The 13,154-nt window shown below is 50.9% G+C and overlaps 1 long non-coding RNA gene across 1 annotated transcript; it reads right to left on the minus strand.

The window, feature by feature from the left end:
- Positions 1–322: 322 nt before the first annotated feature.
- LOC309445068 lies at positions 323–7,638 on the minus strand. Its single transcript, XR_014185221.1, has 3 exons — positions 7,524–7,638; positions 5,620–5,938; positions 323–447 (listed from the first exon to the last, which is right to left on the minus strand). It is a non-coding gene; the product is annotated as an uncharacterized lncRNA (long non-coding RNA).
- Between the last annotated feature and the right edge of the window lie 5,516 nt (positions 7,639–13,154).

Here is a 13,154-nt window from a genome sequence, read left to right on the forward strand (position 1 = left end):
AACGCTGCTCCCCGAACCCTGTCACAGCACACAGGTGCTGTCACTGTGTCCCCAACACTGCTCTGGGAGAAACAAGGAGGTGAGAGAACGGAGAAGGTTAAGAGGTAACAGCCACCAGCTCCAACAAGGGACATTCTGACTTGACATAAGGAGAATCTTTTCACAAACACCGGAGAAGGGAGCCCAGTTATGTCTAGTGGGCTGGGGCAATTTCTGTCCTTAAAAATACTCAAATCTGGCTGCAAAAGGCCCTGAACAACCTCTAATTGGGGTCAGCCTTACCTGGAGCAGGACGGATGGACCTGAGGCCTCCAGAGGAACTTCTGAACCAAACTGTTCTGCGATGACATCTGGTGAACTCTTCCCATCTGTTCTGCTCAGCAAACAGTAGGATTTACCAGCTCGCAGATTTGGGGACAAACTTCTCCATTTTGTCCGAGAATATTCCTGAGCAAGAGAAAAGAAGAGACATTTCTGACCCTGTTCACTGCCGCTTCTCAGCCGACGTCGGCACAACGCTCATGGGTGCTCGAGGAAGAAAGAAGCTACAGGTGCAGAATCTTGAAGGCCTCTGTGTCACCAGAGAGGGGATGGAGCTGGGGACACCGGCATGGAAAAGGAACAAGGGAAGGAGGTGTTGGCTTGAGGAGACGCTTGTGCCAGGGATCCCTGCAGCACAGCTTCTGGGAGCGAAGGGAGCAAAGCCTCCCCACAGCCTGGAAACCTGAGGGCACAAGAAAGGAAGCTTTAAATACATTTGGGAGCACCTAAAGGGCCCAGAGAACCAGCAACAGACATTTTGCAAGCTCATCCACAGCACTGGGCAGCATTTTCTTTAAAGAAAAATAAAAAATGTAGTTTCATTCTCAACAAACTTTGGTTTGTGTCTGCACAAGGTATCCAGGGTCTGAACCTTAGGCAGGTGTATGAAGCCCCACTGTCTGCAATGGTATCTCACATTTCCATAGGTTAGGAGCTAAACACCTTCCTGCATGTGGCCTTGTGGAGCTCAGGAGCTGCTGATCTCTAGAAAAGCTCTGGATCTTATTAGATGGATAAGAAATCGGCTGCATGGCTGCATCAAAAGGGTTAGAGTCAATGGCTCAGCATGCAAGTGGAAACCAGTAATGAGTGGTATCACATATGGGTCTAGTTTAGGACCAATAATATTTAATATTGTACATGATGACATAGACAGTGGGATCGAGTGCGCCCTCAGCAAGTTTGTGGGTGACACCAAGCTGAGTGGTGCAGGTGACACACCTGAGGGACAGGATCCATCCAGAGGGACATGGACAAGCTGGAGAAGTGGGGCCACGTGAACCTCATCAGGTTCAACAAGGCCAAGTGCAAAGTCCTGCACCTGGGTCAGGGCAACCCCCAGTTTCACCACAGGAGAGATGGAGATCAGCCCTGAGGAGAAGGACTTGGGGTGCTGGTGGGTGAAAAACAGGACATGAATTGTGCACTGGCAGCCCTGAAAGGCAAGTGTGTCCTGGGCTGTGTCACCAGCAGTGTGGCCAGCCTGGAGAAGGCTCCAGGGAGACTTGACTGCAGCCTTTCTGAATTTAAAAGGGGCCTGTAAGAAAGATGGGGACAGACTTTATCAGGGCCTGTTGTGATAGGACAAGGGGTAATGGTTTTAAACTAAAGGAGGGAGATTCAGGCTGGACATGAGGAAGGAATTGTTGGCCCTGAGGGTGGTGAGAGCCTGGCCCAGGGTGCCCAGAGAGGTGGTGGATGAACCATCCCTGGAGACATCCCAGGCCAGGCTGGACGGGGCTCTGAGCAACCTGAGCTGGTGAAGATGTCCCTGCCATGGCAGGGGGGGCACTGGGGGAGCTGGGAAGGGCCCTTCAACCCAAACTATTCTGTGATTCTATGATTTGCGTGGAGGAAGGGGATGCTCCCCATCTGCTCTGCTTTTGTGAGTTCCCCTCAGGGCATGGCGTCCAGCTCTGGGCTCCCCAGCACAAGACAGAGCTGTGACAGAGGGGCCGGAGGAGCCACAGAAACGGTCTGAGGGCTGAAGGAGCTCTGCTCTGGAAACAGGCTGAGAGAGCTGGGGTTCTTTAGCCCAGAGAAGGCTCTAGGGAGACCTAATTGCACCTTTCAGTACATAAAGGGGCTTGTAAGAAAGATGGAGAAAGATGGAGAGAGGCTTTCTACCAGGGTCTGTCACGACAGGACAAGCGGCAAAGGTTTTAAATGGAAAGAAGGCAGATTTAGGCTAGTCATAAGGAATAAATGTTTTACAATCAGTGTGGTGCAACACTGGCACAGGCTGCCCAGAGCAGCTGTGGATGCCCAGTGCATGGAAGTATTCAGGGTCAGGAAGGACGGGGCTTTGAGCAACCTGATCTGGGTGAAGATGTCCCTGCCCATGGCAGAGGGGTGAAGTGGATGATCTGCAAAGGTCCCTCCAACCCAGACCCCTCACTATTACCAACTCCTGCCTCTCTAGATTACACCTACCAGAAAATAAAACAGATAAATACAGAAGGAACTTGATCCACAGGCTATGTAAGGTGGTAAACAACCCAATGCAGAAAATGACTGCATGCTCCTGAATGAAATATTTGGAGCAGCGCACCTGAGGCTGAAGCCCCGTGGTGTACCGTGTCACCAGGGACAGCATTGCCCCAGGGACAGCGTCGCTCCGTGGGGCTGGAGAGCACCGAGAATCACAGAAAACAAGACATAAAATAATTTTATGTGATTCTTTACAAGGAATTAAGAAAGAAAATTAATTACTCCCAAGGAGGGCATGTCTGGGTGTCGGGGCTGTTCTGTCGCTGGAGTCAGTGCGGAGAAAGGGCAGAGCCACCGTGGCCACAGCTCCAGTGACCCAGCTGCCACACGCGTGGTGGCAGAGTGTTTGCTGGGCACGTGTGACGCTGCCAAAAGAGGCACCAATGTGCAGCAGGAGCAAACTCTGCTCCGCTGCAGTCTGGGGACAGTGGGGCCACAAGCAGGCTCTGTGGGGGCTACACTGCAGCGGCACCCCCAGAACTCCCCGAGAGCACAGCCAGGAACATACTCCCCCGAAAACCCCACAGCCAGGGCTCTGCTACCCCAAAAACCTACAGCTAGGGCCCTGCACCCCCAAAACCCACACTCAGAACCCTGCTCCCCCAAAACCCCAAACCCTGGGCCTTGCACCCCCAAAAAACCTACAGCCAGGACCTGTTCCCCTAAAAACCCACAGCCAGGGCCCTGCGCCCCCAAAACACCCACAGCCACCAGGGTCTGCTCCCCCAAAAACCTACAGTCAAGACCCTGCTCCCCCAAACCCCACAGCCAGGGCCCTGCTCCCCCAAAAACCCCATAGCCAGGACCTGCTCTCCCCTAAAAGCCCACACCCAGGATCTGCTCCCGCAAAAACCCATACCCAGGGCCCTGCTACCCCAAAAGCCCCACAGTCAGGACCTGCTCCCTCAAACCCCACAGCCAGGACCCTGCTCCCCTAAAACACCATACCCAGGACCCTGCTCCCCCGAAAACCCACAGCGAGGGCCCTGCTCCCCCAAAACCCCAAACCCTGGAACCCTGGGCCTCACACCCTCAAAAACCCCACAGCCAGGGCCCTGCTCCCCAAAACACCCACAGCCAGGGCTGCGTTTCCCTCTGCCAGGCTCTGTAACAGCAGCTGCAGCAGAGCCACAAGACCTCCCTGCAAAACCAAGAGATCCATGTGCCACCTGGTGCCCAAAAGCAGAGCTGCACCGGGACCCGAATTGCCCAGAAACGAAGATTGAAACCTCTCTAAAATGTCAATAATATCAGAATTGGGACACACAGCACCCTGCTCTGCTGCAGAACCATCGAGTGCCACCTCCTGTCCTGAACACTGGCAGGTCAGAGCACAGCAACACAGACCTGCAGAAAACACCTGATGTTTTCCTTCACGCAGGTTAATTCTGTCCTGGTAGGAAACTGTTGGCCACGCTCCCAAGTCCTACAGACACCTCAAACTATGAAACGTGGTTAAAAGGAACAAAATGAAAAAACAGGGCATACAGAAAATAGCCATCAACTTGGAAATCAAAAGAAGAGGGGAAACAAAAAGCAGATGCTTCCATACCAGCAACTGCTGGGATACAGCTCAGCAGTAGAGCAAGGAGCTACTGACAAAGCAGCAGTGGAAAATGGCCTTAAAGCAAAATCTGGTTGTCCCCGCAGCTGGTGCCATCACTGAGGCAGGTCCTGGGCTGTGTCCTCCAGCAGCCAGAAGAGTCATGGCTGGCCCTGGGGCAAAGCACCAAACCACCTCCATACGCTTTGGGCAGAACAGATTCCTGCGATGAACACACTGTTTTCTTCTGCTGACCGAGAAGAAAAGCTCAAAGGGATGAGACTTTTCTCCCTTTCCACCTTTTTAAGGAACATAAGGTTGGGGACGTCTGTTTACATCACCTTCCAAACCTTCCTGTTCACATATCCCTTCTATGTCACAGTCACAGCTTGTCCTAAACTCTGGGACATAACACAGTCCCAAACCCTGTCCTCAGGACAGGGACAAGTCCCCTCCAAGGGGCTTGGCCTGGAGCAGTGGGCAGGAGTGCTCCCTCCCCCTCTCCCCAGGTGATGAACCCACGCAGTGCCCGGATCCTGATGCTCTCCTGCCTCTGTGCAAAGGTGGGGAAACAGCTCCAGAAATGTTTAACAGAGAGGGATGTTACAGAGAGTGCTCAGAGATGGGGGACAAGAGTCCCAACATCTATTTGGTAACGCAGGAGGAAGGAGAAGGGAGAAAACCAGTGAGACAAGTTGTAACTGGCTGTACGTGGTGCCAATCAGGTATCTCTGCCCAGCAGCTGCTCGTAACACAACTGTTGGGAATCACGCAAAAGAGAAGGCTCCGGGGAGACCTTATTGTGGCCTTTCTCTACTTAAAAGGGGCCAATAAGAAAGATGGGGACAGACTTTTTAGCAGGGCCTGTTGCCATAGGACAAGGGGTGATGGTTTTAAACCAAAGGAGGGAGATTCAGGCTGGACATGAGGAAGAAATTGTTGCCCCTGTGGGTGGTGAGAGCCTGGCCCAGGTACCCAGAGAGGTGGTGGATGAACCATCCCTGGAGACATCCCAGGCCAGGCTGGACGGGGCTCTGAGCAACCTGAGCTGGTGAAGATGTCCCTGCTCATGGCGGGGGTGGCACTGGGTGAATTTTGAATGTCCTTTCAACCCAAATCTTCTACGATTCTATGATCTAGAAGGGTCTCTGGGTCTTTACGAGATCTTACTAAGGATAGCCAGCTTATTAAGCCAGTTTACACAGAAGAGACACCTCAGGTCAAGTCAATGATGAAGACCTTCCAGTCCACCAGAGCCTCCAGAGGAAAGCACGTGCCAGCACGCTGCCAGCCGGGCCTCACAAACAGTGTCTGAAGGATCAAGCACTTCAGGTCCCTGCGTCCTCTGTCCTGCCCTCTTTGCACACAAAGGTGAGGATAAAATCACCTTCTACAGAACATCAGCTTTTCTATAGCCTAATAGAACCCAGGGCCATGAAACCCCTCAGCCAGGGGGACGTGAGGAGATGAGACACAAGGGAAGAGAGGAGCTTGCTGGGGTGAAAGCACAAGGTGTAAGGTGGCCTTTAAAATGTGGGTCCTACCTTAATCCAACGTGGTCTTCACAGTTGTACAGCTGGATGAGAATTTTCTTTGGAGACGAGGCCCACAGAACCAGTTGAGCTGCACAGACTCTCCTGAACCCAAGGGCAGGAGGGGGAATGTCCATTCCTGGTGGAGATGATGGGATGTCAGGACACCCTGGGAGCAGAGGAGCTGCTGGGAGGTCTCGTCGCTGGTAGTGGATGGTGGTGGTGGTGGATGTTCCCTGCAGTGTCTGGCAGTGAAGCTGCAGGCAGGGAACACGACCCTGAAGCCATTTCCTTCTCAGTGCCTTCGAGCTCCTCTTTCAGCCAACTCCATCTGAAGCAGAAACAAGAACATGCCGGTGCTCAGCCCATGTAAACCAGGTACCACCACGTCCCAAATGCTCAGGCCTATCTCAGATCCCCATCCTGCCCCTCACATGATGCTGCCAACTTCCCTTGTCAATGAAAAACGAGAAGGCAGCACCAAAACAGGTGACCTGGATGATCACTTGAAGACTTAAAGTCCTCCTCCCAAGAGAGCTCTGGCAAGAAAACTACAGCATGAAGCACCATAGCAAAGTGGAGTCTGCTCTCAACCCCAAGAGTCAGTGGTTCAACATCAAACAGGGTGCTAGAGACACACTGAGTAGCACAGAAACAAGCCCAGATCCTCTGTTTGTACTATTTGCTGCTCCTTGTGTCGGTGAGGGGGAGAAGGGAAGAAAATCTGGGGCTCTGCAGGGCTTGTGCTCTTGTGGTGGGGCATCCACACCACAGTCAGCCCAAAGCTCTCACTGTTGGACACCTCAGAGACCCCGACAGAGCTTTTCATGTGCTGTGCGACCCTTTTTCCCCATGTGCCCTCCTGTCCTCTCTTCTCTCAGCTTTAGACCAGACCCTGGCACCAGGCAGGTGGGACAAAACCTCTTGCCCACAGTATCCAGTGGTTTGGAAATTAAGTGTTCCCTGGTCAGGTCAGCCCTGCCTTGTGCTGGGGGAGAGGGACAGGGCTGGAGCTGCCACAACCCTCACCAGCAAAATAAATGCTGCACAATTTACTGCAGCAAAACTAAAGGAATGTTTCCCTCCCTCCAATCGGTGCTTTCTCATCCCGTCAAGGGTAACCAGCCAGAGAGAAGGCTCAAGAACTGAGATGTTTTTTCATCATCATCATCAGAGGATGTTGTCACCAAAAAGGTATTTCATAGAATTTTGATTTCAGGGCTATTTGTTTTGTATAAACAACTGCAAGAAGCTTTATCTTGCTCTCTATGATTTTTCTCAGGGGTAAATTCCTCAATACATTTCAAAAAAACCCAAACAACCCAACCAGTGTGCATTTTCTATTTATCAGACTTAGGAGCAGAAATGTGTCCACATTCAAATCCGAAAGTTTCCTTAACTGTTCAGTGTTGCTCTCCATAGTGCAAAGCCAAATACGCACAGACTGCTCGGGCTCCAGGCGGAGCAACAGGAACCTGCACGAACCGAGGACACCCACAAGCACTGGGCATCCTGAACACCATGGATGGCAACATTTCTGCTTTTTCCTGCCCCACGTTTCTGTTAATATAAGAAAAAGTAACTCTAAGAATATGTTTAGTAATTTCTAGGGGGAGTCTCTGTGTCCAGGGAAAAGCCAAGACACTCCAGGGTCAGTCCCACCTGAGCCAGGTCACTGCCGCACAGAGCTGGGTGACAGGCTCGTCACCTGTCTCCTGTCCCCATCTGTTGAAGCAGAGGGGGCTCAGAGCCTGCTGAGGGCACTCCCCAAATCTCTGCCCAACAGAGCCCCTCATCATTGCTTCTCTGCCCAATGTCACCTCTCCACAGAGAGGGACAAAGTACTCTGAGGAGGACAGTGTCTGATCTGCTGTACCCCAGCCCATGTCCCAGCCAGAGAACCTCAGTTTGCTCACCAGATCCTGCTTCTCCAGTCACCTGCTGCTTCTCCACCTCCAGCGTCTCCACCTGCATCCAGTAGTTTCTCCGCAAAGTCCCTTTTCATCTTCTTTGTTTCTATCTACAGCTCTTCTGTGCCGTCTGTTCTGAGTCCAGCTGCAGAGAAAACAGACACATGGGCTGAGCATGGATGTACATGGGGTATATGTACATATAGGGATGGGAGGATTCCTTGCTTCTCCTAAAAACCTCTCAGAACCACAGCCAGCCAGCCCTCCTGCAGTACTCCAGGGACACAACCACAGACAAAGGTTCATTCCTCTGCCTGACCCTAGGAAAGGGCTGTGGGGCATTGGAACAGGCTGCCCAGGGCAGTGCTGGAGTCACCATCCCTGGAGGGTTGGACAGATGGAGATGAGGTTCTCAGGACATGGGGCAGTGCCGGGGGTAGGTTATGGTTGGACTCAATGATCCTGAGGGTCTTTTCAAACAGAAGTGATTCTATGATTCTAACTGATATGTTGGCAGAGATCAAACTAAAGCCTGTTCTACCTAGTGCTGGGCTAGAAGTGCTGCCACTCATGCCTAATTAATTCTCCATGTACACATTGTGCTTGATCTTTTATAGAATCACAGAAGAGTTTGAGTTGAAGGGACATTCAAAATTCATCCAGTGCCCCCCCTGCCATGACAGGGACATCTTCACCAGCTCAGGTTGCTCAGAGCCCCGTCCAGCCTGGCCTGGGATGTCTCCAGGGATGGTTCATCCACCACCTCTCTGGCCAACCTGGGCCAGGCTCTCACCACCCTCAGGGCCAACAATTTCTTCCTCATGTCCAGCCTGAATCTCCCTCTTTTAGTTTAAAACCATCACCCCTTGTCCTATGGCAACAGGCCCTGCTAAAAAGTCTGTCCCCATCTTTCTTATTGGTCCCTTTTAAGTACAGAAAAGCTGCAATAAGGTCTCCCTGGAGCCTTCTCCAGACTTTCTGGCAGAGGAAGAGTGTGTGTTTACATCCAAATAAAAAAAAAAATAAAAAGTTACAGCTGTCACAATGAGGGAAAACAACATCTGAGCTGTGGGCACAGGGCTCTGCTGCTTCCTGAACTTGCAAGCAGTTTCTGTCTGGTAGGAAATAAGCGAAACTGATGGGGTGGGATTGCACAGTGCTGTTCACGTCACCGTGGTGTGAGCAGCTGCCTCCAGACTATGCCCGATGTGCAGTGAATCCTCCCCAGCAGGAAAGGTGTCACCACCCGTGTCTGTGCGAACATGTGCAGTGGGGAACTTGGGGCCATCACTGCTGGGCTGGAGATGGATATTAGAAGTTTTTTGCCACTTAGCATTGTAGAATCACAGAATCATTTTGGTTGGAAAAGACCCTCAAGATTGAGTCCAACCGTTTCCCCACCCCCAGCACTGCCTGATGTCCCTGAGAACCTCATCTCTGTCTGTCCAACCCTCCAGGGATGGTGACTCCAGCACTGCCCTGGGCAGCCTGTTCCAATGCCCCACAGCGCTTTGGGGAAGAAATTGTTCCCCACATCCAACCTCAGCCTCCCCTGGTGCAACTGAGGCCGTTTCCTCTGCTCCTGGCGCTTGTTCCTGGGGAGCAGAGCCCGACCCCCCTGGCTCCAAGCTCCTTTCAGGCAGTTCAGAGCTCAGAAGGTCTCCCCTCAGCTCCTGTTCTCCAGCTGAACCCCCCAGGTCCCTCAGCCGCTCCCATCACACTTGTGCTCCAGCCCCTCACCAGCTTTGTCGCCTCCTCTGCACTCTCTCTAGTATTTCAATGTCCTCCTTACTATGAGGGGCCCAAAACCGAACACAGTTACCCGACCACACGAACCAAAATCCTTTTTCTGAAGTTCTGCCGCTCTGGCTTTGATTTCTTCCATCTTGGTTTTATCAGTCGAGTTACCTAAAGAGAAAAGCAAATACAGTTAAGAAAAGCACCGCTGTAAACACACACCCCAAAAACCTCAGGTGTTCTGCCCTGGCCGGAGAAACCCTCTGTGCTCACTACCAGCTGCTGCAGAACCTCTGCCTGAACACTGAGCTGCTCTTCTCTTCGGGAGGACACCACGGGATAATGGTTTCTTCTGGAAGCTGCTGTCCATATAAACCACTGAAACCTGGCAGCGCTCCCTGCCCACACACAGCAGCGTTCTGGGTTTGATACAGGGAATCCCTGCGCCCAAGCAATGGGACAGCTGAACCTTTATTACAATTTAAGGCTGGCTTAATTACTGCGTGACCAACCGCTTCCCTGAAAGCTTCAGCAAGAAACCAAATAAACAACTGTGCTGTGAGATATTACAGCCAGTCAGCTTTGACACTTACTGTATAGGTACATACGTTTCTTTTTACTTATTTGAGGGATTATTATTTTAGGCCCTGTTTTAGCTTCAGAAGCTTCTGAAGTTCATCTAGAAAAGCCAGGTTGGAGATTTTGAGCTGCAGTCACTGCAGAAGTGGGGTGTCTCTTCCTGGTGACCTGTGGGCAGGGGCTACAGGGAGAGGCTGGAACACTCACAGCGCAGGGTGCAGGTAACAGCACATCATCTGCCCCAAATCCTCACGTCCCGCTCCCTCAGAGGCTGCAGCTCCTCCTCATTCAGCTTCAGCTCTGCCTGGGGAAGAAAACCACATGTTTTTTCAAACACCCACACTGGTGGAACGAGCAAGTTCAGCAAGCAGGGCACCATTTCCACCACGGGCTGTTACACAAGTGTGGTGCAAATACAACCATGATTCACCTTATCAAATACCCATTGCATTTCAGTCTCATTAGAAAGACAAAATCCACCCTGATAGAAACCAGAGATGTAGCTCTACCCAAAACTTGGTTTCAGCCTATTGAGGCAAGCTCATTTTTCTCTTTTCCCTAAACCCCATCCTAAGCAAATTGCTCTGCCAAAACTGTTCGTGAGGTGCCAAAGAAAGGAGCGTGCACTTCACGTGCCATTAAATAAAACATATATACACTCTGAGCTATGAACATAATATATTTACAAGACATTATAAACAGAACAGCAAACATTAATGGGAAAACCTTGGAGCTACCCAAACGCACCCATGTCCTCACGGCTGCAGGTTCTTGCTCTCCATAGGCAGGAACAAAGACATTTCTGGTTATTTATTCTTTAAAACTGGTAAAGCACAGCAGAGCATACCGTTTATGACCTGCTGGGAATTATCCCCCAGGCAGAGCAGGAACAAGGGTAGAGCTCGTATATTTAAGAGGCATTTGAGTTACACAACCGTTAAACATATATTAAATATTTCACTAGGCTGAAGGCTGACAATATTGTGGCAAGGACAGACTTTGCTGGACATCTGACTCCTGAGTAGATATCCTTGATAATTTCCTTTATTTTCATCTGTAAAATGCCACCTAATTTACTGACAGATATCCAAAGAACTACAAGAAGCTTTTAAAAGAGAGCGCAGGGGCTGTGTTTTAGCTGGGAGAGCTCACGCTTGTTTTCCACACCCTGAAAAATGAAATCAGTAGAAGGAAACCTGCCTTCCAGCCCACGTTAGGCTGCAGAGAGGAGAAACACAAATCCTCCCCAAGGTGGGTGTAGGGGCTCCTATCGCCCGAGGCAGAGGAGAAACAAGGCAGCGTCATTCACCTCTGTGTGCCGTTAGGAAAACTTACTCTAGAATGGTCAGTCTTTGTCTAACTCAACAGTATCGGGGACTGGGAGACAGATTTTTACAACCTCAGTCGCACATCAGGGAATCAATAAAGGCCACGGCGCTCCCAAAATCCCGCACACGCCATCTAAGGTCAGGAGTTGGGATCCTCAAGGAAGGATAATATTACTACTACTACTACCAATAATCATAGAATCATTTTGGTTGGAAAAGATCCTTAAGATCGAGACCAACCATAACCTAACTCTAGCACTAACCCATGTCCTTAAGAACCTCATCTATATGTCTTTTAAACCCCTCCTGGGATGGTGGCTCAAGCAGCAAATAGTACCACCAAATAATACTAGTAGCAAAGAGAACACTCCTGCAAGAGATAGAGATTTTCTCACTAATTAACGGGCCGGAAACCAAAGAAGCAGCTATGATGTTAACATTTCTTCCTGTGCTTAGAGGGGACAAAGGTTTCACAGCCAGTCTAGAAAAATGGCATCTTCAAAACAGGTTCACTAACTCCCAAAGCCCAACGGCTCCAGGGAACTGAGAAGCACAAAGAAACCACAGACCTGTAAGTAGGACCTTGCTCAGGCCCCACTAAGCTGGGCTTTGCATCTCACCACAGCAGAGCAGCTGCTGAAAGGCTCTGGATCCTGCATCAAGGCGCCCATCTGAAACCTGAAAATAAATAGTATTACTTGATTATTAAATGCACAAGCACAACTTCGTGTCCTACACGTGCTCTCAGCATAATTTGGAGGTTTTATGAACTCCTGGGGCAGATTTTCCCCCCATCCATCAGCTGGGAGCTGTAGCAGGTTCACAAACGTCTCCCGAGCCTTGGGACCCCGGGCTGAGGCATTCACCAAGAACCGAGGCCTAAACTCAATATTCTGGAGTCTCCTGAAAATGCAAAATTAAAGGGTAAGAATTAAAACACTGAATGGAAATACATTTCTTCTTTTTTTCTTTTTTTTTTTTTTTTCCCCAGAAAGAAGTGCTGCAGTTTGCCGAGCATCAGGGTCCGCATCAAACACCCAACTGAAATTAAACGAACCCTCAAATAGCGCAATAAGTGGGTTTATGGCGATTAGAGATAATAATAAAAGGAAACCTCAGGGCGCGCTCACCGCCTGGGGCCCGCCACGCCGGACATTAATATTCATAAGGCAGCACCTTCCGGCCCCGCCCCCCACGCGCCAGGCTCCGCCCACCCGCCCCAGGCCCCGCCCCCAGGGCCGGCAGCGCGTCCCCGGCGCTGCGCTGGGGACAAGTAAAAGAAAACAACGAAAGAAAACAACGAAAAACAACAGCAAGAAAGATTAAAAACACGCTCTAGCGGCCCAAATCGCGTTCAGCCTCTGCCGCCCACCCACCCCTGCGACTGGGTGCAGCCGCGGGCCTTAGAAACTGCTGCTGTACAGCGGTGCACAAGTGCCTGCTCTAATTTCTAGGGATAATTAAATCAGGCCTCATTTAGTCTGAGCTGTTATCAGCCCATTCTGTGCTTCAGGGAGCAGCCTGCCCATCAGCCGGAGTCACCAAGGCATGGTGGCGCAGCAGGCAGGAGCACAGGTTTGTCACCTCACCTGGGATACGGAGGGTGGTGGGGGGATCAGGATCACCCTGGACCAGGCGATGGGATAAATGTTGGTCTCACACAGCTCCAGTAGCCCTGCGAGATCAGATAGCAAGTGTAGTAATGCTTTCTTATTTTTGAGCAGGCCTGCTGCAGTGGGAAAATAAAATTATAAAGAAAAAAAGTATATATCTCTACAGATTGAAGTTCTTTCCCAGCCATTTGCCAAAATAACAAAACCAAATCCAGCTTTAGAATCCCAGGTAAGATGATATTCCAAACGTGCATCCCTGTTTCAAAGCACAGGACAGAGCAGCACTCTGAAAAGAGAACAGCAGACAGTGCTGGGGGAAAAGCTGGCTGGGGCTTTGCACGGTCAGCTCATCCCCATCCTCACAGGTAAGAGAGAATCAC

The sequence above is a fragment of the Streptopelia decaocto genome, assembly GCF_964273445.1.
Source record: "Streptopelia decaocto genome assembly, chromosome: 12".
Taxonomy (NCBI): Eukaryota; Metazoa; Chordata; class Aves; order Columbiformes; family Columbidae; genus Streptopelia; species Streptopelia decaocto.